The 27,661-nt window shown below is 42.8% G+C and overlaps 1 protein-coding gene across 1 annotated transcript in view; it reads left to right on the top strand.

Annotated features, from left to right (window-relative positions):
- Positions 1-27,661, top strand: part of TIAM1 (TIAM Rac1 associated GEF 1) — a gene marked incomplete at its 5' end in the record, with an annotated part of 515,782 nt that overhangs the window by 238,595 nt on the left and 249,526 nt on the right. Inside the window, one exon of the mRNA XM_082624561.1 lies at positions 2,463-2,629. The remainder of the gene's footprint in view (positions 1-2,462; positions 2,630-27,661) is intronic.

The following is a 27,661-nucleotide window of genomic DNA, read 5'->3' as shown; positions in this document are numbered from 1 at the left end:
GAACCACTGGTCTGAGAAACAAGATAACTGCTAATAAACTCTTAATGTTATTTACGTCTTTCAGCTTTTCTTCCTAACTGTCTCCCACTCCCTACACCCAGTCTGAGATGGAGCTGTAAAGTAATGTGTGTCTTTAGCACATTTTCCTTCTGGTAATCCTGTCTTAGTTAGCTTGAGCAGCTTTAACAATGGCATCATAGACTTAAATGACACACATTTATTTCTCACGGTTCTGAAGACTGGGAGGTCCAAGATCAAGGCACGGGTGAGAGTCATCTTCCTGGCTTGTAGAAGGACATCTTCTGTTGTATCCTCTGACAGCAGAAAGGGAGATTCTCTCATGTCTCTTCTTAGAAGAGCACTAATCCCATTCATGAGAACTCCACTCTTATGACCTAATCACCTCCCCAAAAGGCCCACCTCCAGATAACATCACATTGAGGATTAGGGCTTCAACATATGAATTTTGGGGGGACACAGACATTCAGTCCATAGCAATCCTTCTTTATGTGTTTATCTTCTCTTGTCTTTGGGACTTCTGCTTGTACACTGCATTAGTGTACGAGGGCTGTCTTAACAAATCACCACCAACTTGGTGGCTTACAACAGAATTTCATTCTCTCATATTTCTGGAGTCCAGAAGTCCAAAATCTAGGTGTTGGCAGAGTCATGCTTCTTCTGAAGGCTCTAGAAACGAATCCTTCCTTGCCTCTTCTTGGCTTCTGGTGGCTTCTGGCTGTCTCTAGCATTCCTCAACTTGTAGCTGCACCAACCAATTTCTGCCTCTGTCTTCACATGACCTTATTCTCTGTGTGTCTCCTCTTCTTTTAATGCCAGTCGTTGGCTTTAGGGCTCATTCTAATCCAGTGTGACCTCATCTTAACTTCATTACATCTGCAAAGACCCTACCCTGTTTCCAAATAAGATCCCTTTATGGAGTTACGTGGAGGTGAATTTTCAGGGACACCATTTAACTAACTACACAGAAGTGTGAGTTCTGAAGGCAATGCTACGTTGTTGAGAAAAGATTTGAGAAGAATAGATTTGGCTAAAACCACCATCACCGATAACGGTAATGACAACAAAACAAATCAGGTGGTCACTTCAGTTCTAAATTGGTGCAACATTTTGGACAATCTTGCATTCTTTGCTGAGAACCTATGTTGAATTCATTTATCTTCAGAGGCTTCAAGTTGACTTGCGTACAGGATGCTGGAAAGTTCTTTCACAAATATCCCTTAATAAGCCTTCTTGAAATAGTTGTTTTTCACACTCAATTCCTTGAGATTTTTGGAGCGTCCAGAGGGGTGTGAGGAAAGTGGGAGGCTCTGACCCCTGAGTCTGTCCACAGGCAGAGTGGCTGATCTCACTGGCCTGGACCATGCTTTTGGCCCCAAGGAGTTTTTTTTCCTTTCAAAGCCTGTTTTCTGTACTATGATGTATTATTATGTGACAAAGTCAAGTGTATGCTTCTAATCCAGTCTAATCCATTTACCACTTCTTCAGGGAGCTCAAACTTTCCTGATAGATATTTTTCCTAAAGTCACCCTTTTAAAAATTGCATAGTAGTTTTTCATAAGGATGTAGCAGACTTTACCTTGTTTCTTCTGGTTCAACATTTAGTTTTCCACTTTTTGATTTTCTGAGGTGTGGGGCTTATGTATAAATCTTTGCATCTTTTATTATGTCTCTAGATTAAAAATTCGAGATACAGACTTACTGGATCCAAGGGTGTGCACTTTAAATGCGTCTAATGTATTTTACTGCTGGATTCGTGTCCAGAAGGAGTATTTTAAGTGCTTTCATATCAGTGTCTAAATGCGCTCATCTTAGCAGTTTCCCTTGCAAGTACTGATGAGGTTTATCTGTTCATGAAGGGTCAAGTTCTTGGGGAAGGTGGCATTTTGCTCGAGGTGGGTCTTCTTTACTTTAAATACATGTTTAAAATGGCCCATCACTATACAAAATGTGTCACCACCCTGTTGTTATCACTTTGTTGTTTAATGATGATGCATCTCTTGCTTACGGGTACCAGTGAACCTTTTCGTTATTTTACATTGCTTCTAAGAAATAAATTTCTCATGCATTCATGGACACATGCAATAATGATCCCAAGAATAATTCCCCATGCTTGAGTGCCATCCAGGTAAGGGGTGCCTTCATGAATGATCTCACTGAATTCTCATCGTAGAGAGGAGAAAGGGGAGGCCGGAGGTGTTTAGTGACTCGCCCAAGGCCTTGGACGTGGCCAGCGCTGAGTTCGTCGCAGGGTGGGAGTTCCTGGCTGGGAAGCTGTGGGGTATCAGCTGTGCCTGGGGGAGACTGAGGGATGGGCGCAGAGAGCGCTTTGCTTGCACCTTCGGCTGTGACTCAGTGGAGGGACGGTGGGCCTGGGACACAGCTGGGCTTCAAAGCCACCGGAGCGTGTAACACTGACCCCCCTTTCTTTTGTTTGGCGGCAGGAAAAGAAGGGCCGGCTCTGAGAGGCCCCGCCACACACCTCGCTCTGAAGGCTGCTCTCTGAGACCGAGTACTGTGCGAAGTCCTGAGCCGTCGGTGTTGGACGGCTGCCTTTCTTCCCTGGCGGTGCGCGTGTTCTCCATGTTTCCAGGGGAGCTACCACGAGAAGGTCGGTCTTGGTTTCCTTGTCATTTGGGGTGACCTCTCTAACTCCCCATGTTTAATGCTGGACTAAGTTCATTGCTCGCCTTTCTGCTGCGAGCTGCCGCGGAGAGGGCCTGACAGGCTGCAGAAATCTGTCTTTTTCATCCAGGGTCACGAGCTCTCCCTTGTTAGGGCTGCCGTGGTGCTCCTGTCCAGAGCTGCTGGGGTAGGTGAGGGGGACACCCCTGGATGTTCTTAAATCCATGCTGGTAGCAGGTGCATCGACCCTAACTCAAGACGGCTGCTGTGTGGTCCGTGCGTGGATTCTGTGGAGCCTTTTCCAGAATTGGCCCCTCTGTTCTTTGTCTTGCCCTTCCACCAGCTGTCCCCAGACAGTAGCCAGGGGGCACCTTTTAGGTCAGACACACTGCTCAAAACCTTCCTGTGCTTTTCAGACACCCTCCCCACCCGTCAGCATCAAAACCAAAGTGTTTACAGTGGTTTCAGTGTCCGTCCGGCAGGAGCTACCCCCCGCCTTCCCCCCTTGCTTCCTCCACTCTGGCTGTGGCTCAGATGTACCAGGCAGACCCCTGCCTCAAAGCCCCCGTCCTGGCTGTTCTCTCTGCCTGGAGCCCTTTTCCCCTGGTAACCATGTGGGGTGCCCGCCACACCTTCAGGCGTGGGTTCCATCGTGTCTACTTTTCAGTGAGACTGTCATCCCAGGTCAGCTTGTTGAAAACCACCATGAATGTATCCTTTGCATCTCTGACTGTGTAGTTAGAATGTGGCTGAGAGTGTTTGCAGTGTCTGTGATGCCCATGGGGACTGTAGGTGTGACCGATCTGGGAAGGTTCTGGAATGGATGCTCCTGTTCTCTGCCTTCTTGATGGCAAGAGAATATCTTTTTTTTTTTTTTTTTTTTTTTTTTTTTGCGGTATGCGGGCCTCTCACTGTTGTGGCCTCTGCCGTCGCGGAGCACAGGCTCCGGACACGCAGGCTCAGTGGCCATGGCTCACGGGCCCAGCTGCTCCGCGGCTTGTGGGATCCTCCCGGACCGGGGCACGAACCTGCGTCCCCTGCATCAGCAGGCGGACTCTCAACCACTGCGCCACCAGGGAAGCCCGCAAGAGAATATCTTGCCTATTACGGCAGAATCCCTATTAGAGACCATGTGTTTTGTTCCTGTGACTTGTGGCGATTCAGCTCCAGATCAGGGTCTTTGCTTGGGTCATATTGAATGACTTCAGAGGCCACTACCAGGTGACCCAAAATAGTCTCCCAAGTTCTGATAGTGTCGGAAGATCCCTGTAGTTCCAGCCGTGAGACTCTCTCAGGCTAAGTCTGCTTGTAGAATTTAACTGCCTAATTAGTGAGGGATGGTGGTGAGATGCCTATTAAATAAATCCCTGAGTTTATCTCAGCTTAATGGAAAATATCTAGGCCTCGCAGAACAGCAGAAGGTTAGTACTCCGCGTTTCAGGTAGAATGAGCACATCTCTTTATGAATCCCAGGGGCAGGCTGATAGCTACGAAAGTCCTTACTGCTCGAAGCAGCTGTTTTCAGTGGGTCTGATCAGGTTCCAAGGTGAAGCAGAGGGTGCATTTAGACTCTTGCCTCTTTCCCCGTGTTTTAGTTGCATTTACTCATTTCCTAGTTTGGTTTGTATCTGTTGATTGTTTACTGTGTGTGAAGCAGCAGAGTTGGTGCTGGGTGGGGCTCCTGGGGATGATGACTATCAAGGAGTTTATAATTTGCGGAGAAGATAGACGTGATGATCAGTGATTGTAACATGAGCCTTAATCTGTGTCAGAGTGTAAGCACAGTGGGGCAGAGGGACGAAAGATCACTTTGTGGGATGCACGGCCCTTGAGGTGGATCCTGCAGGGTGAGTACAAGGTGAGCAAGTGTTGGGGGCGGTGAGGGTGCAGGGAAGGCGTGCAGGGCTGGGGGAGCAGCACCAGGGCAGCAGGGCTCGGGGGAGGAGGAGGACTCGTCCTGTGGCGCTGGTGGGTGGGGTTTGTGAGGGCCTGTGTGGAAGGGAAATGGGAAAGTTCAGTGGGAGTTGTGGAGGCCTTGTTTTGTTTTTTTTTTTTTTTTTTTTTGCTGTACGCGGGCCTCTCACTGTTGTGGCCTCTCCCATTGCGGAGCACAGGCTCGGGACGCGCAGGCTCAGCGGCCATGGCTCACGGGCCCAGCCGCTCTGTGGCATGTGGGATCCTCCCGGACCGGGGCACGAACCCGCATCCCCTGCATCGGCAGGCGGACTCTCAACCACTGCGCCACCAGGGAAGCCCGTGGAGGGCTTTTTAAAGGTAACACTAAGGAGTTTGAATTGTACCGGCAGAAAATAAAAACCCACGGAGAGTCATTCAGAAGGGGAGAATGATACCTACCATCCGTCTTTCAGAGAAATCCCTCGGGTACCATCGGGAAGGCCGGTTGGCTGGTGGAGGTCTGGATGGAGGCCTCTTAGGAGCTAGGTGAGAGATGAGCTTTACCTGGGTGGTGGCTGAGAGCCAGACACGGAAGAGATGGGTGGAAGAGACGATGTGAAGAAAGCATCCTATTGGGTCATGGCCGGAAACAGAAGCCAAATTCTCTCCAAATCACTCAGGAGCTTAAAAGACCAAATTCCCTTCCTTAGGCAGTAAAATGCAGTCCCAGGGCCCTTGAAAGGAAAGCAATATCAAGAAAATGGAGGAGATGCTGAGAACGGTAAACCCAGAAGAAGCAGTGGCAGTCCCATCGTCACACCATATGATGGAGGAGAGAAAAGTCTTGGTACCAAGAAAAGCAACCCGGGAGCAGGCAGGGTGGTGCATTTTAGTTGCATTGGTTTCTAGCATCAGTAATTGATCAACCCACGTCCCTGATTCCTGGATTAGAAAACGGAGGGAGAGAAGGGGCACATGCTTCCAGTTTTTTACACATGGGTGTGTGGACTTTGAGAGGCTGTCTTCAGTGGCTGTGCTTACAGAAGGTAATTTGTTCACTAACTCAGTGGGTTTGCTTATTGGTGACTCAGTTTTCCTCTCTGGGAGGAACATGTGCTTCAGCGACTGCCACAAATATTATTACTGATGTTGTTAATAAGATAATCAGTACTGGAATATTACTATAAATTCTCACTAACTTTGCTAAAAATTCCCAGCCTTGTGTTAAGCACATTACAAAGATATCTTAGATGGAACGGGATTCTCTTTCTTTGGGGGCTGAAGGGTTAGAAGACCTTGTAAAACCGAGGCTCTCCCATGTGTTTTGTATCCAGTGCTAATGTCATGTGAGTTTTAGTTTTACAGGTGGAGGGAGTCGCTCATTGCTGGAAGAATCACAGAGAACATTCCCCATCTCTCAGGGGCTACACCTTTTCTCGGGGCTTCCTGCCTTCATGGACCCATCTGACCAGCTGACCATGTAGGGCTTTCTCCGGGCCACTTGCAGGAAGGGTCCTCAGAGAAGTTGACTCTTTCAAGTCAGGGCTTGCTTTCTCCTCTCGTGGGCGGTGCCTGTCTGCCTGCACATTCCGGGACTCTCTTAGTTTGGTTGATAGATTTGTTTGGACGTGACCTTTCCCAGTTCCTCTTCCCTGGGTCTTTGCCTGCTGAGGAAATGAGCCTCAGATTCCATCCATCTGCACCGGTGGCAACAGAAGAGAGAATTTCTCTTTCCTGTGGTCCAGGTCCAACTGCGCAGACACCTGTCGTTCAGAGGCTCCTATTGTTCTGGTTGGTATCCCTTCCTGCTGCAGAGACTTTTTATATCCTAGTTCTGGAAGTCATCAAGTTGGACAAGAGACAAGGAGGAGGCGGGGGAGGGTCCTCGGCTGACCTGGGATGATTTTATTGATTGCACTCCAGACACATAGGAAGAGCTGTTTCCCCCACCTCCATCCATCCATAATTGGTCCTGTTAGGAAATGTTTCCTGTTTGTGGTTGATTCATTCTGAGAGCTTCTCATGTCTTTTGGGATTCTTCACTGTTAGATTTGAGAAGAAAGAGGACAACTTCTCTTTTAAGTCTGATGCAAACCATCTGAGCCAGTCGTGTACATATGCGGTAGATTTATATGTTCCTTACGGACATTCAACCGCTCCCCTGGCTGTTAAGGAAATCCATATGAGCAAGGGAGCCTGCACGTTGGTATTCTCAGATTGTGTGTCCTAATGTTACAAAGCAAATGAATCCTGACCATTTTTGAGGCTTGTCAGAGTTTTTTCTCTGCGGCTCTGGAATTTTCTCTCTTGTGCTTTCAGAGTGGCCAAATCTATGGGCTCCTGGGGGCTTGGCTCTGGAGAGATTGCTGATGTGGGATAAAGTACAGGGGTGAGGAACCAAATCATAACTCTTCCTTTAGGCCTTTGCCATCTGCCCAGTGTCTTGTTTGCAGTCCCCATGAACTTGGAAGAATGCTCCCTGAGCACCACTCCCATCCATCCACCGGGGTCACTGTGTGGATTTCCAGATGTTGAACTTGGGCAGGTGACGTAACCCCAGCTGGTGTTGCAGGGGGACCAGCCAAGTCACGCTCATGACTTTGGGATTCAGTGTCCATCTCACTTAGAGGCAGGAACCCTGTGGAGGGAGATGATGCCTGGTTTGTCTGTGTGCAGGTTCTTTGCCTGCACCTTCCCTGAAACTGAGGTCTGGACCTGGTGTCAAGTATAAGCACACGTGATGAGGGGACTAGCCAGCTCTAGACAGTACATTTCATCTGCTTATTTTGAAGAAGCAGGATAATAATCCATTTTATAATATCCCTTTCTCAGGGGCACAAAGACAGGGACTTGATGCAAGGGAGAATGATGTAGTCTACAATGAGAAGTGCAGATGAGTGACACAAATTAGTGTGTGAGGGGAGATCTTCCCATCTAGACACAGGAGTATCTGAGGAAGGAATATTATTATATTGATTATCATCTTCTTTCTTGAAAAGAGAAGGTGAAATATACTTTCTAATATATTTATTAGAAATAAACATAATATGTTTATATATAAATATATATATAATTTATTCCCAATTCTGCATACCGTACATGCATACATTTGATACCCAGGAGCTGGCCAACCATAGGCTGCAGGCCAAATCTGACCTGTCCCCTGTTTCAGTAAATAAAATTTATTGGAACATGGCCACGCCCATTTGTTTATTTCAGCGGCTGCTTTTGCGCTTTATAGGGCAGAGTTGATGCAATGAACGGGCCCCAAAGCTTGAAAGATTTCCTCCCTGGTTTCTTATAGAAACTTTGCTAATGTTTGTTCTTTATCCACCCTTATCTAGACAGAGACATTTAAGATGTCCCCCTTTATTTAAAATCTCTAGTTTTTAATATTTGCTGCTTTTTTATTATTTTAAATTTAACCCACAGCTGCTTCTTGTTCCTCGTCTCTTAGCTCTTGGATTATTTCAGGAGTTTCATTTTCAGTGGGATGCTGTTTCCCTCTGGAGGATATTTGGAATTATGTGCTGGGGGGAAGCTTTTAAAATTGGGAGCCAGCACTGATATTGCAGGGGCAGGGAGAGGTTCGCAATAGTCCCCAGCCTGAAGGACGGCTCCATCTAAGGGACCAGAATACAGTCATTTTGTGAGCTACTTACCTGGTTTTTGTTATTGTCCCCGGTTTAAAGTTTTTCAGGGGATCTTTGTAACATCTCCCAGTGATGAGATGACCTTAACGTTTTACACTCCTGCTGCTTTCACACTTTTGTGTAAGTTACCATCAGACACAGGAGACCATCGGGTAACTTATCTGCCTGCCAATGACAGGGGGAGCTCACTAGGACTGCTCTCTCTCTCTCTGTTTCTCTTTTTCTCTCTGTCTCTCTTACATACACACATTCACGGCTGCAACCCCAGTGCTGCCTTCTGTCCACCCTAAAGACTCTGCTTCAGTCAATTTCCAGGATAGGATGTTCCTCTCATTTCTTTGACTTGTGCAGTGCTGGAGAAAACTTGGATCTCCTATTTCTCTCATAGGAATCATCAGCCTTTGTAAATCCTGCTTAAAAAAAAAAATCTTCTTAGCTCTTCACCCCCCCACTAGTTGGCTCTCTTTGCTTCTGGGACCAGGCTTATAGCTCTCAGCCAAAGGAAGCTAGCTGGGCTCCCTGACTGATGAGGGAGGCCTGGTGGGGGATAGATGTTTCCTATGGCCCAGAGAGAGCAGCAAGGCTCCCAGAGAGATGGAGAGAGGGGCGGGGGTGTGATTGCAGGAAGGAGGGGGTTAGCAGTGTCCCAAGGGCGTGGGGGCTCAGGGTGGGGTGTGATGGTGGCCCATGGGTGGAGGACCAATGTGCTCCGATCTGAGTAGCACGAAGTCAGTGCAGAGTGACAGTGGACCACGGAACCTCTGTCATTCTAGAGAGATGTGGAACAGGAGCTGGAATAGAGGTTGCCTGTGAGAGGCCACCCGATTTTGAGACTTCCAGAGAGACCTAAGAAAGGAGAAAGTCTCAGTTTCTGCCATTTGCAAGGAGGGTGACGGACATGGGTGGGTGGAGGAGCTATGTGTTTGAGACATCTGTAGGGCCACCACCCTGGTGAAGCCTGGGGGATGTTTGAGTAACACACACGATGGGGTTTCCATGGCCTGAGCCAGTGGTGCTTGAACTTCAGCGTGCATCAGAATCACCCGGAAGCCTTGTTAAACACAAGCTCGCCCCGCCCCTAGGGTTTCTGATTCAGTAGGTTTCCACTGGAGCCTCAAGAATTTGCATTTTTAACAAGTTCCCAGGAGCTGCTGCTGCTGCTGTGGTTCGGGGGACCACACCTGGAGAACCACTGGCCTAAGTGTAGAAGAGATAGACGGTGAAATCCATTAGTGTCCGCAAAATGGAACTAAACTATGATTATAAGATGGAAAATAAAGCTGATTGTATCTGAAGAGCAGTCAGTAACTGCATCCCCATCGGGTTGATCACTGTGTCAGAATTTCTAGGTTCTAGGAAGGGTTAAGCTAGTTTAGCCAAAATGCGATTGAGCAAGAACATGCTAGCAGAGACTTTCATTAAAATCTAATTCCTCTGCATTTGGGGAATTTATTCACTATAAACAGGAAGAGCGTTTCAAAACTGAATTTTGGCTCTTTGTAATTTTGAATGCTTTTAGCTGACTCAGTGAAGAGAGTCCCTTATTTGAACTTTTCTTTATAAAAGAAGATAATTCAAGGGCCTCGGTGGTTCCCTTCCTTTACTGCCTGGGTTTGTCTTCTCAATATCAGGATGACCATTTGATGTCAGTGGGCCTGAATTTTCAGTTGACAAACTCTCATTTCTTCTTTTTTTATGTTTGATTATAACAGATACTTCTATAAGATTTGTACACAAATGTAAAAATAACTAAAGTATAAACAAAAACGCTAAACAGTCAGACACATAATAAGCAGTGTAGCTGTATGCTTCAAAAATAACCTGAATGTGCTGGACTGATCTGGAATAAACTCTAGGTCTTTTTTTTTTTTTTTTTTCCTGAGCTGAAGATTAATTATTGGGAATTCAGAAAAATTGCATCCTTCACATGACCCACAGTTACATTTCCTTTGTACTTCAATTAGGTTCACCGTGCTGCAAGTTTTCTGTAGAATCTTGGAAATGCACCTAATACACATTTTGGCTAAGTACCAAAGGTTGAAATCAGTTTTCAATAGAAGCAAATACTGGAGCTGAATATCACCATTAAAATATGAAATCTGGGGACTTCCCTGGTGGTCCAGTGGTAAAGAATCCGCCTTCCAATGCAGGGGACGTGGGTTCGATCCCAGGTCGGGGAACTAAGATCCCACATGCCACCAGGCAGCTAAGCCTGCGTGCCGCAACTACAGAGCCCACACACCTTGGAGCCCATGTGCCACAACTAGAGAGAGAGAACCCCCATGCCACAACTAGAGAGAAGCCCGTGTGCCACAACGAAGAGCCCACGTGCCGCAACTAACACAGGGCACAGCCAAAAATTAAAATAAATAAATAAATAAAACATTAAAAGAAGAAAAGCCTTTGCTTTAAAAAATAAAATAAAATCTAAGCCTCAAGATTACATAAAAGATTTATCAAAAAATTTTAAATTACAGTTACTAGAAATTATAATTATTTTGTTAAAGTGTGGCATACTGTAAGATAGTAATTATTTAGTTGTCTCATCTGCTCAGTTAGCACTCACTTTCAGTGGAAACTCTAGGTCTTTAAAAGAACCGATGTCTGTGCCCTAAGTTAGGATTTACTTTCTATAAGGGGAAGATACATCAAAACTGCCCGGAGCCTTTTCAATGCAAAAGTGCAGCTTTCGGAAGATCTCTTAATTCCTTCTCTGTTCACATTAGGTGGATCTGTCACTCATCGAGTCCTTATAAACCCTTATGAAAATTAATCTGAGTCAAGTGACTCACCTGAAAAGGAAGGTATTGAAAACCTTGACCTTGGACTTGGAGCCTGCTTCCTGGTGGCTCGAGCCATTGACTTTCAGTTTTACCCCGGGTATCCGTTTGGTCCCGCCTCAGCACCAGTGGTAGCAACAGGGCTTGGGGCTGAATAACACTCTGGGTCCTTCCAAGCTGTATTTATTTACACATGGTTGGGATTTTGGCCAAGGCTCTTGGTCTTCTGCGTGTGTGGGTCTCACCATCTGTGAACCCCATTGATGGTGTGTAAATTAATAAAGAGCTCTGTGAGTCCACTTTTGGGGTGCCAAGAAGAAGCATAATAAATAATATGAAACAGCTCCAGGGATTTTAGCATATTTACAATTTTGGCTTCACGCACTTAGGGATTTGGAGTCTTTTTTTTTTACAAAACTGGCTTGAGAATCATGCATCCGGCTTCTTTTGTGTTATTGGTGGCTTTTCAGAAACCACGAAGATCCTTGCTTCTCAGAACTGTTTCGTGCGAACCCTGTCTGTATGGGTCAAAACTCTGCTCCATATAAGGCCTTCCTTTTTTTTTTTTTTCTTTTCTTTTTTGCGGTACACGGGCCTCTCACTGTTGTGGCCTCTCCCGTTGCGGAGCACAGGCTCCGGACGCGCAGGCTCAGCGGCCATGGCTCACGGGCCCAGCCGCTCCGCGGCATGTGGGATCTTCCCGGACCGGGGCACGAACCCGTGTCCCCCGAATCGGCAGGCGGACTCCCAACCACTGCGCCACCAGGGAAGCCCATATAAGGCCTTCCTTTACTGGGAATCCCTCTCTCCATCCCAGGGATGTCGGTGGTGGGTGACCATGAACGTATCCTCTGTGGAAGAGGGCCAAGTAGGAAAAAGAATGGCGTGGCCAGTAGTTTCAGTGTTATCAGGGTGGCTGGTATGTTCTAATAGAATTATCTGCAGGACTTGAAAAACCTGTCGGATGGCCCAGGCTTCGTGAGAGACTGTGCACTATTTGGGGGAATTTGTTGATTTTAAGGTGAAAGGTGGACAAGGGAGGGGCAGGGCGGTACATACCACTGTGACTTTCACAAGTCTGCCCTGTTGCGGTTTATCCAAACCTTTAGATTTCTCAATCTTAGGCCTTCACCGTCTGTGACTCACAGGTTCTGTGAGTGCAATACTCAGGCTAGAAGTGAGCTCAGAAAGGTGTTTCTTTGGACTCGGGGACACCTGCATGGTCTCATCCTTCTATGTCCCCATACCTGGTAATATACGATTCTTCCAGAATAAAAGCTGCACTTTCTTTTATCTTAGATTCATGAAGTTTGGGGCCTAGGCGCTCCCTAAAAAGTTATTGGAACAACCACAACGATAACAACAGCAAGTAGAATAGTAGACAACCCTGTAAGGGTGCTTGCTTTATGGCAGGCACCGTTCTGAACCCTTGACACCTATTAACTTATCGAAAGACTCATGAGAATCTTGTGTGGCCGGATCCTAATCCTATCATTATCTCCGTTTTCCAGATGGAAACTGCCACAGAAAATTTAAGTAACCTGCCCGAAGTTATTTGGGTAGTACATGGTGGTGTATGCACCCAGGGAGACACTACTGGGATTTGATTCCTCCGTCATCCAATTCTTCGTTCTTAATCATTGCGCTGCAGACCCGGTACTAAAGTTCTCACACATCTAATAGATTATAGAGATGCCTGGATTTTGTCTTGGAAACTGCTCAAGAATGCCAGTATCAGAGGCTATAAAATTTTCTTGAAAGATTGTGTTAAGTCTTAAGCCAGGGAGCTCAATTTGTGTTACCTGACACTTTGAGCTGGGCTAGGGGTGGAGAATGAACTACATAAATAACTGCTAAGGTGCTGATCTCCAAGGGGGCTTGCATGTCTGGGGACCTTTGAGAAGAGTTTAGGATAACAGTTTCTTAGACTGCTTCTTGTGTTTTGAATTCCATTGGAGCCAGTTCTTTAGACTTTCAGAGCCAAACTGGTTGAAGTTCATTCAGGTTAAGTCTTAGAAGGAGGTGAGTTTTGTGGGTGAGAGATTCTGCTGGTTTTGCTTTTCTTAATCATCTTTAATTGTCCCTCTGTTTTGTGTGTGTGTGTGTGTGTGTAAGAGAGAGACAGAGAGTGTGTGTTGGGGACAGTGGGCTAGGGACGGGGTATTAGTTAGTGGCACAGCAAAGCTGGGAGTTCAGTAGGGAGCTGGTCCATGGTGAGATTAGGCTGAGGAAGTTAACTTTCTTGGACTCCTTGAAGAGAGTGTAAACTCGGTGGAAATGCCCCCTTGCTGGCTGCCATTCCCAGGATTGGGGTGATGTGTTCTCAGCATCGCATCTGCAAGTTTTGAGGCATAATATCAGCGTATTAGAATCTAGGAGGAAAAGGGAACTGCTTATATGGGCAAAGCCCTGCAAAACTAGCTATAAATGTGATAAATGGCTTTTCTTTTTAACCTGTGTAGTTGTAGACTCACAAGAAGTTGAAAAATAATACAGAGTGGTCCTATGTACCCATCACCCAGTGGTGACATCTTGCTTAACTATAGCGCATTATCAAAACCAGGAAATTGGTATTGGCCCAGTACAATTAACAAAACTGCAGATCATACTGGGATTTCACCAGTTTCTACGTGCACTTGTTTTTCGTTGTTATTGTTGTTGGGAGTTAGTGTATATAATTTGATCAGTGTTTCTTTTCATTTTGGTACGTTTTCTTTAACCTAATACAACCAAAGTATCAATATTATTATTTCAACATGTAAGCAATATAGAAATTATTAATGAGGTATTTTACCGTCTTTTTTTTTTTGTACTGAATCTTTGATGATTTTATTTATCTTTTTATTTATTCTTTTTTAAACATCTTTATTGGAGTATAATTGCTTTACAATGGTGTGTTAGTTTTTGCTTTATAACAAAGTGAATCAGCTATACACATACATATGTCCCCATATCTCTTCCCTCTTGCATCTCCCTCCCTCATGATCAGTGTTTCTTGATACGCAGGAGAACCTCTGACTAAGCCTGTAACAAATATTTTGCAGACACGTGATTTTTAGTTTAACGCTGTTTGCCTAAATGTTTTAAATTCAGCAAACAGTTGAATGGAATGTGAATTCCAGCAGCCGATTTATGGAATAAAAACCAAGCCATTTGGTCATTTATATTTATGGTCTTGAACTCTTTGGGGGATATTATCTTCATTTTTGTTGCCTTACAGAGGGAGGGTATTTTCTAGAGATAAAGGATAATTCAAGGTCATTGTGTCATATGAAGAACTCTTGGAGGGAATGATAAACAGATGTTGTTATCCCTGGAAGAGGAGGGGGTAGACTTTGATTAATCAGATAAAAGGTATGGACTGATGGGATGCAAAGATCATGGATGCAATTTCGTGATAACTGTTAGAGTGAGTTTGTTTTCCGAATGACAGCCCTGGATGAGGTTGGGCTAACTGTTGGCTGCCTGGCTGAATGTGATTAATTGCTTCTGCCTCCGCAATCCCATCACGCTTTGTTGAGACTTCCAATTAGCCTCTGTCACTATCTGTCCTGGATCTGAGCTGTTTGTCGGGGGTGGGGGGGCTGTCTTCTCAGCTAGGCTAGGAATTCTTTGAGGGCAGGGACTGTCTCATACATGTTTTGACGTTTGTCTTCCTCCCAGGATCAAGCAGAGCACAAGGGATCTCTATTCTTCTGCCTCTAGCCATTTCCAGACTGTTCCTTATTCTAGCCTCACTTCTTTACGTATTTAACCAGGCATCTGTTGGCACGTTATGTATATTTGAAACCCATAAGGCTTAATCCTTGATAGATTATTGTGTAACTTGGGGCCATCATGAGTCAGGCTGGCTTTGATTCTATTGGAACACCATTAAAATGGCTTGAGAGCCTGGTTGATTTTCTTCTTCAAAAAAGCAGTGGAAAGTTCTTGTTTGTTTTTTTCCCTATAGTATAAAGATTTTTGAAAAAGTATATTCATTTTGTATACTTAACTGTTAACACCTGGGAAAATTATTTAAAATTCTTCTGACTCACGGCTGCCTTTTGGGGTTGGTCTTTTCAGGGAGTTTGCAATGGTCTGTGATTGTGACTTCTCCAAGGCTGTGGTGCCTTGTCTTCCTTGAGACCTAAGGAGAGTAAGGTTTTCAAGCACCTTCTCTAATAGGGTAGTAACAGGGAGGTGAAATACTGTGTCTTGGGGATCATTTGGTTATAATGAAATGGAAAGAAGTTCTCAAATAAACTCATATAAACATGGTATTACTGAAGAGATATGAGAATATGCCGTGGGTAGTCAAGGAAGGTAGTAGAAAAATCAGAAAGGGATGCCCGTCTCACATTTTTCAGAGGCCCATGTAGTCGGTAATTTTTGCTTTTCTCTATGAAGCTCTGCTGTTCTCTTGCCTCTACTAGCAGACTGGCTTCCTTGCTTGATCTGGTTTCTCAGGTTTACTGCTCCAAATGGCTTTGACTTGGTACAATGTTGCTCTAGTCCAGTACTACACAGGCTTTCCTTTAACGTCTTGGTCTCCCAGTCTCAGTTCCGAATTTTTAAGTGAGAGTCTGTTTGGCCCGTAAGGAGTCATGTATCCATCTCTGGTCTACCCAGCTGTTGCTGGGATGCAGGGGTCATATGTGCTTTGGGTGGTCCCAGACAGGTCCAGGCAGGCTCTCAAGAAGGCGGAGTTGGTGGGAGACCATGATTGGCATGGCCGCCATATCCCAATCAAGGAACAGTTCACCATTGTTCCTGTTTGGCTCTCGGTTACATTAAGAAAGTAGGGCCCGTTCCTTTTTGGCCTTGTCTCAGCCTCGAACTTTTTCCAGTTGGAATTTCAGGTCTAGGCAGTGGACTGAGGAAGAGGTACAGAAGTGCTAGTTTGCCTGTAAGTAATGAAGAGTTGGTTACTAACACTAATTAAAACCGGGGGTGGTTGGATACTTGACCAGTCAATATTTATTTTAAGAAATATTTTAATTCATGCCTTTGAATGAAATGAATGCATTTGAATTTCTTTCTATATGCCCTTGTTTACTTTTTGAGTTCTTAAGTTAGACCTAAAAAAAATTCATACTGATTGTTCAGAGATTCCAGTTTTATTGCCAAGAACTTCTGTTGTGTGTTGAAGTCTTTGGATGACAAGGGTACAGTAACAGAATGGCAAGAAGGAGAAGAGGGGTGGGTAAAGACCTGAAGACCTCATTTCCCCAGGAACTAGCTGTGTCACCTTGGTAACTTAGTTCTTTGAAGCTCAGTTTCTTTATCTGTAAAATGGAGTAAGAAAAGCATCCATCTTATAATGTTGTTCAGAGGATTTAATCAGACAATATATTGAATAATATATTATTTAATATATCATCTCACTGAATTTTATTTCATCAAATTTTATGTCGTATTTACACTGAATTACATTGAATTTTATATCATCAAATATATTATATTATTTGAAAGGTACTTTTTAGGCACTCAGGATATATAAGTGAAATTCGCTAAGATCTTGTCCTCCTGGAGCTTATATTTTAGTTTACGCTGTCACTCCTCTAATTTATAAATCAAAAAAGAGTGGTTTCCTTACCTTTTTTCCAATTCTATAAAAAGTTAGAATTTTCTAATTCTTATAAAAGTAAGACCATGTAGCAGGCAGGTAGACTTATTTGTCTTTTGAGAACCAGGGTATGTGAATTATATGTATGCAAGAACATGATCAAGAGCCATTAAAAATCCATGAAATGTCCACATGCTTTGAAAAAGGTCTCTTTTTCAAGGAAAAAGTTAAATGAGCTTTATTTGAGTTAAGGGAATAAATAAAATTTGTGAGAGACATTTATGAGCAGATATCTTGTCTTTGATGACCCAGGGAAAGACATTCCTATTTGTGCAGGGAGTAACTCACTTTGCTTTTATGAAATCAAAGTTAAACATCTTAATGGGTTTTAATAATCCTAAATGTCATATTGAATTTAAGTTTGGGCAATTTCAGATAACACCTCTTTTTAATTGCTATGGTTTACTTATCTCTTGGGCTATAGCATATTCTCAACACATAGAATCCTACATTTTTAAAACTTTCATATTTTGCAACCTTTGTTATGAGAAATAGAAACTTTTGGAGGCAGGCTGATTTAGATGGAAGGAAATATTTTCTTCCCCCCAGTGGATCCAAACAAGTCATTCTGCCTGCCAAAGGAAGCAATTTCCTTTCTTTGCCTTGGGATTGGAAGCAATAATATATTGGATACAATGATTTAATCTAGTTGACCTAAACTTTAATTTATTCTTTGTTTAGCATTTATAGATGGTTATATAGCCTAAAGCCACTGCAGTTTGAAATGGTACAAAGGATTTAAGGATATGCTGGTTGAAATTTTACAGACAGAACTTATCTAAGCCAGTAAAAAAATAATTTCATTGCTTTATAGACGAATCGTATATGTGGGCGTATCAATGTCATGTCTAAAATGTTAAAGATCTATAATAATAAAAGTTAGTACTTTTTATCACACGTAGTTAGCATTAATGAGGAAAGCAACCAATTCCATCTTGTGGAATTAACTTTGGCTTTGCTAGTTCTTTGTAGTTTCTGGCAGTGTCTTTAATTGTTTGAGAAGAGACAGAGTTTGGTGACAAGAGAGGCCAAGGTTTACATTTCTTTTTTCTTCAGCAGTGACACAGGGCAAGTGATCAGCTCCATATTTTCATGTCACACTAAATAATTTCCCCAAATGGTCAAGGCCCTGGTTATTATAATTGGCATAATTTTTCTCCTTCACTGAGGGAACACCAAGTAATCTTCGGACCCAGCAACAATGAATGTTGCTTTGAGGATGCCTCAGCAAGCATTTAGCAATGATGACACTTCCACCACGTACCCATGTGCCTGGCCACATGCTTAGGTTTTTGGATGTAAGGGAGAATAGAAAAGATGTGGGCTCCTTCCCAGGGCTACGTTCGTTTTCATTTTTTAGTGGATTAAAATTATGTGGTGGTTTATTTAAAAGAATCTGCACACTTCTATCTGTAACGTAAACCATTACCCTTGTGTGGGAAAGCGGCCAGGTCTCCCTCAGGCCCACCTCCTCCATAGTTACTCATTCAGAAGGACAGTATAAAAAGTAAGATTGTTTCAAAAATTTCTAGGCCTTCGTGAAAACAGGTGCTTCCTTTGTGAGTTCAAATTAGTGAATGTATGCCGTCCTTTCAACCCAATTTTAACCCTGGTTCTAAAGAACAAAGACATTTTCTTTGCCCTGAAGATTGACATTTGCTTGCAAAGATTGGGCACTTCCTGTGACCCTAGGTCCAATTCTGCCTCATTGGGGGGCGGGGTGTGTGGAAGGGAAGGCGGGACATTGGTGCCTGGTCTTCCACTGCAGTGGGAGGGGCTCAGAGTCTGTGCATATCTGCACAGAGGCAGGCTGTAGCTTGCTTAAATATTTATCAGGAACTTTCTGGTGCATTTACTCCATAAGTCAGCAGTGGAAAAGGCTGCCGTCCCTTTGTTCCCGGTCAATTGTCAGTGTTGAAACCTGTTGCCCCTACACCTGCTGATCTGCCTCTCCCGTCCTTTTTTCTACATTTCTCTCAGTTTCCCTGCCAGAAAGCAGCCCCGGCATCTTCACATTCTGATTTCTGGAGTGGAATGAAAGCGTTTCTTTCTGTAGAGAGAGATTTTGTTTTATACAGAGCTGCCTTTGATGGGTGAGACTTCCCTCAAAAGATTTAGAACGTGAAGTGTTGGCATCCAGCCATGGAGGACAGTCATAAATTATCATTTGAATGAGGTTTCATCAAGTCTTGGTCCTGTCATCTCATTGCTGGCAGGGGATGCTGGACATTCTGTGAAACCAAGAGCTGCTTTGGTCAATGTGATTGTAATACTTTAGAGACACCATGTTGAGATCTATAGTATGAGTTTAAGGTATTCAGGCAGTTAACATGATGTTCTGAAGAGTAGGAATAATGATCCCAAATTGATGCTAAGGAATGCTTTTAATTTATACATAGCTATAGCTTTACAAGTGGCAAGATGTCTTGCCAACCTTTTCTTTGTCTAAATTTTGACAAAGAGAATAGGTGATATGATTTCTGGTTCATTTTAGAGAAAATGAGAATGAACTTTCTGGGCAATTTTTAAATTTCTGGTTGAAAAAAAAGGCAACCTGAAGCAAATGTGACAAAATGTAATATGCTTATTTCAGGTGGCAGGTATAAAGATGTTTATATATTGATCGCTACTTTTCTTATTTTTTTCAAAAGAAAGAAAAAAAGTGGGAGGAAAAGGGAAGAGAGAAAGGAAGCAAAAAAGCAAATGAAAGCATGGACCCTTAACAATACTTTAAAAAATTATTTTTATTTTTTATTGATGTATAGTTGACGTGCAATATTACATAAGTTATAGGTGTACACTATAGTGATTCAGAATTTTATACTCCATTTACAATTATTGTAAAATGTTGGCTATATTCCCTGTGTTGTACAGTATATCCTTGTAGCTTATTTTATACATAATAGTTTGTACCTCCTAATTCCCTACCCTTATATTGCCTCTCACCCCCTTCCCTCTCCCCACTGGTAACCACTTGTTCTCTCTATCTGTGTGTCTGTCTCTTTTTTGTTATATTTGCTAGTTTGTATTTTTTTAGATTCCACATATAAGTGATATCATATAGTATTTGTCTTTGTCTGATTTATTTCACTTACCATAACACCCTCCAAGTCCACCCATGTTGTTGCAGATGGCAAGATTTTATTCTTCTTTAGGGCTGAGTAATATTCCATTGTATATATGTACCACATCTTCTTAGTCCATTTATCTGTTGATGGACACTTAGGTTGCTTCCCTATCTTGGCTACTGTAAATAATGCTGCTATGAACATTGGGGTGCATGTATCTTTTTGAATTAGTGTTTTTGTTTTTTTCAGGCATATACCCAGGAATGGAATTGCTGGGTCATGTGGTAGTTGTATTTTTAGTTTTTTGAGAAACCTCCATACTGTTTTCTATAATGGTTGCACCAATTTACATTCCCATCAACAGTGTATGAGGATTTCCCTTTTCTCCGCATCCTCTTAGTAGTGCTTTCTGGTGCAAAAATACTTGTGTAACTCCCATTTACCAGTGCAACAAAAAGAATAAAATACCTAGTAATAAACCTACCTAAGGAGACAAAAAACCTGTATGCAGAAAACTATAAGACACTGCTGAAAGAAGTTAAAGATGATACAAACAGTTGGAGAGATATACCATGTTCTTGGATTGGAAGAATCAACATTGTGAAAATGACTATACTGCCCAAGGCAATCTACTGATCCAATGCAATCCCTATCAAACTACCAACGGCATTTTTCACAGAACTAGATCAAAACATTTCACAATTTGTATGGAAACACAAAAAAACCTGAAGAGCCAAAGCAATCTTGAGAAAGAAAAACAGAGCTGGAGGAATCAGGCTCCCAGACTTCAGACTATACTACAAAGCTTCAGTAATCAAGACAGTATGGTACTGGCACAACAACAGAAATATAGATCAATGGAGCAGGATAGAAAGCCCAGAGATAAACCCACGTACATATGATTACCTTATTTTTGATGAAGGAGGCAAGAATATACAATGGAGAAAAGATAGCCTCTTCAATAAATGGTGCTGGGAAAACTGGACAGCTACATGTAAAAGAATGAAATTAGAACACTCCCTAACACCATACACAAAAATAAACTCAAAATGGATTAAAGACCTAAATGGAAGGCCAGACACTATCAAACTCTTAGAGGAAAACATAGGCAGAACACTCTATGACATAAATCACAGCAAGATCCTTTTTGACCCTGCTCTTAGAGAAATGGAAATAAAACCAAAAATAAACAAATGGGACCTAATGAAACTTAAAAACTTTTGCACAGCAAAGGAAACCATAAATAAGACAAAAAGACAACCCTCAGAATAGGAGAAAATATTTGCAAATGAAGCAACTGACAAAGGATTAATTTCCAAAATTTACAAGCAGCTCATGCAGCTCAATATCAAAAAAACAACCCAATCCAAAAATGGGCAGAAGACCTAAATAGAGGTTTCTCCAAAGAAGATATACAGACTGCCAAAAAACACATGAAACGATGCTCAGCATCACTAATCATTAGAGAAATGCAAATCAAAACTTCAATGAAGTATCACCTCACACCAGTGAGAATGGCCATTATCAAAAAATCTAGAAACAATAAATGCTGGAGAGGGTGTGGAGAAAAGGGAACCCTCTTGCCCTGTTGGTGGAAATGTAAATTGATACAGCCACTATGGAGAACAGTATGGCGTTTCCTTAAAAAACTAAACGTAGAACTACCATATGACCCAGCAATCCCACTACTGGGCATATATCCTGAGAAATCCATAATTCAAAAAGAGTCAGGTTCCACAATGTTCATTGCAGCTCTCTTTACAATAGTCAGGACATGGAAGCAACCTAAGTGTCCATCGACAGATGAATGGATAAAGAAGATGTGGCACATATATACAGTGGAATATTACTCCGCAATATAAAGAAACAAAATTGAGGTATTTGTAGTGAGGTGGCTGGACCTGGAGTCTGTCATACAGAGTGAAGTAAGTCAGAAAGAGAAAAATAAATACCGTATGCTAACACGTATATACGGAATCTAAAAAAAAAAAGGTTCTGAAGAACCTAGGGACAGGACAGGAATAAAGACGCAGACATAGAGAATGGACTTGAGGACACGGGGAGGGGGAAGGGTAAGCTGGGACGAAGTGAGAGAGCGGCATGGACGTATATACACTACCAAATGTAAAATAGATAGCTAGTGGGAAGCAGCCGCATAGCACAGGGAGATCAGCTCAGTGCTTTGTGTCCACCTAGAGGGGTTGGATAGGGAGGGTGGGAGGGAGAAGCAAGAGGGAGGAGATATGGGGATATATGTATATGTATAGCTGATTCACTTTGTTATAAAGCAGAAACTAACACACCATCGTAAAGCAATTATACTCCAATAAAGATGTTAAAAAAAAAAAAAAGACCTGTGTAAGAACTTGGTCCTGTCTCTGTGGCTTTGGCCAAGCCAACCTCCCTGCCTCCGTTTTTGTCATATTAAACTGACATTTGTAAAAGAGCATGATAGTCCTTTTTAAAGAGATAGTATCTTTTCAGAGCCAAACACACTGCTTAGTGCATAAAAGATACCTCAGCAATCTTAGTTTCCATTCATTGCCTTTTCGACGTAGCATCCCAGATCTTTAGCTGAATTGAACGTAGACTCTTATCTGCCTGGTCTTCATACTGGTCTTGCTAAAATGTTGTTCCCTTAGGTGAAGTGGACAGAAGAGGTTATATTTTCCCCCCTTAGCTTAATCAGACTTATCGAGGACCAACTCTGAACCAGATACAGTGGGAATGAGATGAACCGAATCTCTGCTTCCATGGAGCTGACATGCCAGGGGGAGATAGTAGAAAACAAGTTTCAGGTGGTGAAAGTGAGATGAAAGAGGATAGGCACTGAGGGATGGGGGTATCTATTTTAGACCGGGGAGGGGGGGCTGGGAGTACTTCTCAGAGGAGGTGTCATCTTGAGATCTGTGCGGACGGAGGGAGCAAGCCTTGTAGAAATCTTGGGAAGGAACATTCCGGCAGAGGGAATTGGGTGTGGGTTGAAGAACTACCAGAGCTTGTGTGGAAAGGCAGAAAGAGTAGGGAGTGAGACCACAGCCCAAATCACCTGCAGGAGCTTCTTGCTTGGGTTTTATTTGCGTGAGGTAGGAAGCGACATACTTGAACCCCAAAACTGGCCGCTCTCCTCCTCTAAAGAGACTTCGTTAGATGTGATTTGCAGAGAAGATGGGAAATAATAGTGCATCTGTTACTTTGATTACAATTCCCATCATATAATAATTAACTGCTAGCTGTAATTAGAAGACTTCCTCTAATTTCGTTTAGCACCTTGGGGACCTCTATTAGCCTGTATCCCAATCAATTTCGCAGCCGTTAAGGGGGAAAAAGGCATATTGCTGATGAATTTTAAATCTAGCGGGGAGAATGATCCATCTGTTTGTACTCGGCTAGACTGTCTTCATTTCTTTCAGTTCATAAGGCTCCCCCAACTCTGCCCAGGGCCTCTTTTCTGGCTTGCTGATGCAGTCACGTGGCGTGTTGTTTTCCTAATTAGGACATCCTTTCATAGATAGCTGTTAATGAATTCCACGCGTCCTGCATCCTTTTGGTAACCTCTTTTGGTAACCTCTCAAATGCGGATAACAGAAATTTTCAGCTGACAGCCAAAGGAACACGTGTCCCCTCCGCAAGATAGATGTCTTAGTCAATATTTATTCTCATGTCTAGCACCTTTTACTACCCTCTTATCCTCTAGGTAAGTTCATTTATGTGGAGAAATGTAACCACATCTGTTTTCTCAGTTGGGTTGGACAATAAGTTCTCCTGTCCTAGAAAATACAGCGAAGGTCTCCTCTTTGTCTGTTTGGCATATGGGGTGACTTGCTGTGTTTAGATAACCCCGGCCTGTCTCTGCTGCTCTTGTGAAAGCCCTTCTTACTGTCACATCACCTCAGAGGAGCTCTCCCCAGCGGGTGGCTTCGCGTTGGAGGTGAGCGGTGATCTGTGTTGGGCTATTTGTTACCTCACTAGAAACAGCCCCTCGAGAAGCAGGGCCGTCTCCAGACAGCTCAGTCTTATTAGTTTTGAAATAAGGTCTGTAGCTTGTTGGTATGCACTAGGATCACTCCACACCCTAGAAGAAACCAAGACTTACCAGCAAGGACCTGGAGGGAATGGCTGCCCAGTGCTGGCAGCAGAGTCATCATCAATGTGAGCCCTGAATCAACTCATGTGTTCTGACTAGCCCGTGTGTGTATCTCTGTGTGTGTGTGTGTGTGTGTGTGTGTGTGTGTGTAAAAATGAATAGAATTATTTTTTATAGTTGTTTTGGGTTCACAGCACAAAGAGTTCTGCACACCTCTTGCCCCTCACCCCTGCCCCGACCCCCAGCCTCTCCTCTTCAAACCACCCCCCCACCCCCGCCCACAGAGTGGGTCAGTTGTTAGAATCTGTGAACCTGTATCAACACGTCATTATCACCCAGAGTCCATAGTTACATTAGGGTTGACTCTTTGTGTTGTACATTCTGTGAGTTTTGACAAATGCATAATGATCTCTATCCAGCATTATAGTATCCTATAGAAGAGTTTCACTGCCCTAAAAATCCTCTGTGCTCCACCGAATTATCCCTCCCTCCTCCCTAATCCCCGGCAACCACTGATCTTTTTATTATCTCCGCAGTTTTGCCTTTTCCAGAATGTCATATAATTGGAATCATGTAGTATGTAGCCTTTTCAGATTGTCTTCTTTCGCTTAGTAATACACATTTAAGGCTCTTCCATGTCTTTTTGTGGTTTGATAGCTCATTTCTTTTTAGCGCTGACTAATATTCTATTGTATGACCTACCCTAGTTTATTTATCCACTTATAGACCGAAGAATGTCTTTGTTGCTTCCAGGTTTTGGCAATTATGAATAAAGATGCTATAAACATTTGTGTGCAGATTTTTGTGTGGATATAATATATATGTATATTTATATTATATACATATTAAAGGAAGTTTTATTTTTTCTGATTATGAAAAAATGTGTACTCAGTTGTATAAATTTGACAAAGGTAAAAAAAGAAAAATTTTAAAATTCAGTACAAGTCTATCTATTAATTTAATGTAATAAAACACATGAAATTGGAGCTGTCTTGGAAAATGTAGGACATATGGTAATTATATCCTATAATAGTGGTAAAGACGGGAAAGATTTAGGGGCATTCTAAATGCTGGTTCTGTTTCCATGAAAACTGCTTCTTAAGTGACGTTTTATGATAATCAACATTCAAACAAAGACTGTCAGCTTTGCAAAATAGCTAACTTAGAAGTCCCTTGAACAACTGACCTCCAAGGAGGTACTGAAATTCTTCCCTTAAAAAATCCAAATATATTTTAGCCATGACCCTTAGTGCTGGTGGAGGGGAATCATTCATGTGGAGTCCAGGGGATCAGATGCATGTATATTTTATAATGCCTGATGTGATTGCTTGGGTTGTAGGAGTGTTTGTATCTCCTGGACGTCTTCTGGCAGAGAGGTGGAGGATGCAGCTGGGGGGATGGGGGCGCATGGAGTAGCAGTGCCTGAAGAGCAACCCCAGAAGTGGACATAAGTTGACCCAGGCATCCTGTTGCTTTTCATTATTCTTTTTTTTTTTTTTTAAAGAATATTCATAGGCTTCTTGTGAATTTTTTTTAAAATTTATTTTATTGAAGTATAGTTGATTTACAATGTTGTGTTAGTTTCTGGTGGACAGCAAAGTGATTCAGTTATATACATATATATACATATAAACATACATACATACATATATGTGTGTGTGTGTGTATATATATATATATATATATATATATATATATATAATAGTTTGCATCTGCTAATCCCAAACTCCCAGTCCATCCCTGCCCCCTAGCCGCACCCCCAACCCTCAACCACAGATTTGTTCTCTATGTCTGTGAGTCTGCTTCTGTTTTGTAGATTTGTGTCATATTTTAGATTCCACATATAAGTGATATCACATGGTATTTGTCTTTCTGTATCTGACTTACTTCACTTAGTATGACAGTCTCTAGGTCCATCCATGTTGTTGCAAATGACATCATCTCATTCTTTTTTACGGCTGAGTAATATTCCAGTGTGTGTGTGTGTGTGTGTGTGCACGCGCACATGCGTGCACGTGCACACACACACACGCCACCTCTTCTTTATCCATTCTCATTATTCTTTTTTGTTTCGGTCACGCCCTGCAGCTTGTGGGATGTGGGATCTTGATTCCCCGACCAGGGACTGAACCCATGCCTTTGGCAGTGAAAGCGCAGAGTCCTAACCACTGGACCACCAGGGAATTCCCTCATTATTCATTTTTAACAAGGCAAGCAAACCATAACTCAACTTAAAAAGATTTTTTCATGATTTCTGGAATGGGAGTATATGCCTAGCAACTTTTAAAAAAAATTTAGTTTTAAATATACACTGTCTCTTTTTGTAGAAAAGCTGGTCTGAGGCAAGAGTACAAAGTAAGGCTTCTATAACCTATGTCTAAATATATAAATTTATAAAAAGTTGTAAACCAAGCTAATAAATTATAAAATAAAACATGTTTTATTCTCCTACCTTAACAAATAAACTTTCATAGTGACCTGTTAAACTGGATTCAGATTTAGGATGATTAGACTCCTTGAAATACCACAAGGGATCCTGGAGGTGAGGGGTAGCCAGCCCCTAGCCCATGGCCCATCCTTATCCCACCACCCCCAGCTCCATCTTGGACTGTGGACACGACAACCTACATAAACAAGCGCCCTCTACAAACCCCACAGGTGGCTGCCCTGGGGCATAAGAGTGCACAGTCTCTAACCCCACACTTGGTAGGACAGAACTAAGAAGGTCTTTGGAGAGGCTTTGCACTAGGGCCAGCGTACCTGGGTGTGTTCTGGAGAGGGGGAGGGCTGGCCTGTGTGCGTGTGCGTCTGCTTGTCTTCTGGGAAGAGCATGGCTGGGGGAAGGGCAGAGGAGGCCCCCTGATGGGCGTGCCCAGGTCTGACCCTTCTTCCCTGCTCTTAGAGATGATTCTGGAAAAAGGGATCCAGAGTCTTTTGCTACTAGGAATCTTTGAGCTTTGGTTTTGATCTCAGAAAAGTTAGCCATCGCTTTTAACATAATGAAAGTAGAGTGAGAATCGTCCACTTTTCAATACGTTGGAATTCAGCAGCATACAGTTCAAAAGTTGTTGTTTTTATCAGGTGGATGTCGTTGTATTCTGGCGTAGGTTCATTTAGAAAGCTCTAGGCTTGATCAGATAGTGCAATATACATTTATATAAGTTTTTGTTTTTTGATTTTTTGGGGGGACTTTTCACTCTTCAAGAACCATAATGAAGTAATGAAGTTTTGCCTAAAAGCTGACTCTTGGTCTCGGATCCTAGGGATCATGGTTTCCTTTTGAACTAATGTAATGATTCACCTCCTGGAATCTCCCTAATGGTATTCTTAATTCTCACAACATCTGTGATTGTGTAGATGTTCCCATGTTCTTAATTCTGGCTTTGAAGGCATTCTCATGAGGTGAGCTCATTTCAATACATAGGAATAGTAAAAGTCAAGGTCAAGTTTAAATTGGAAGGGGTGTTTCTAAAGGGTAGGATAGTGAAGTTCTCATACATACTGATGAATTATTTGTCATTTTTGGTAGTAATAATATAAAGGTTTTACAAACTGTTTATCAGCGAAGATCTCAAAATACTTTCGAAATGTGTGGAGCAATGAACAGTGTTGGAGTCCTGAGGTCCTGTTCTGGTGATTTCGAGTGTATTCAAGTAATGCTTTGTTTTTACATCACCAGTTATTTAATCAAGATGGAAAATATGGTGTCCATTAATATCATATGTAGAGAGGTGGGTACTCAGGATGGGTAGTGGGACTTCCCCCCAAGACCAGAGCGCTCACTTACGTGTTCTCTCACTCTTGCTTTGCAAAAAGTCTTTGTGCTCTCTCAAAAAAAATTTCTGGTAAGATTAAACAGATGTCTGTTTAAGATGAGGAAGCTTGTACAGAAAAGAGATATATTCCAGGGTTTTTGTTTTTGTTTT

Source organism: Mesoplodon mirus (genome assembly GCF_964341445.2).
Source record: "Mesoplodon mirus genome assembly, chromosome: 6".
In the NCBI taxonomy this organism is placed as follows: domain Eukaryota; kingdom Metazoa; phylum Chordata; class Mammalia; order Artiodactyla; family Ziphiidae; genus Mesoplodon; species Mesoplodon mirus.
Note: the sequence above shows the minus strand (reverse complement) of the source record. Positions and strands in the feature narration are given on the sequence as shown.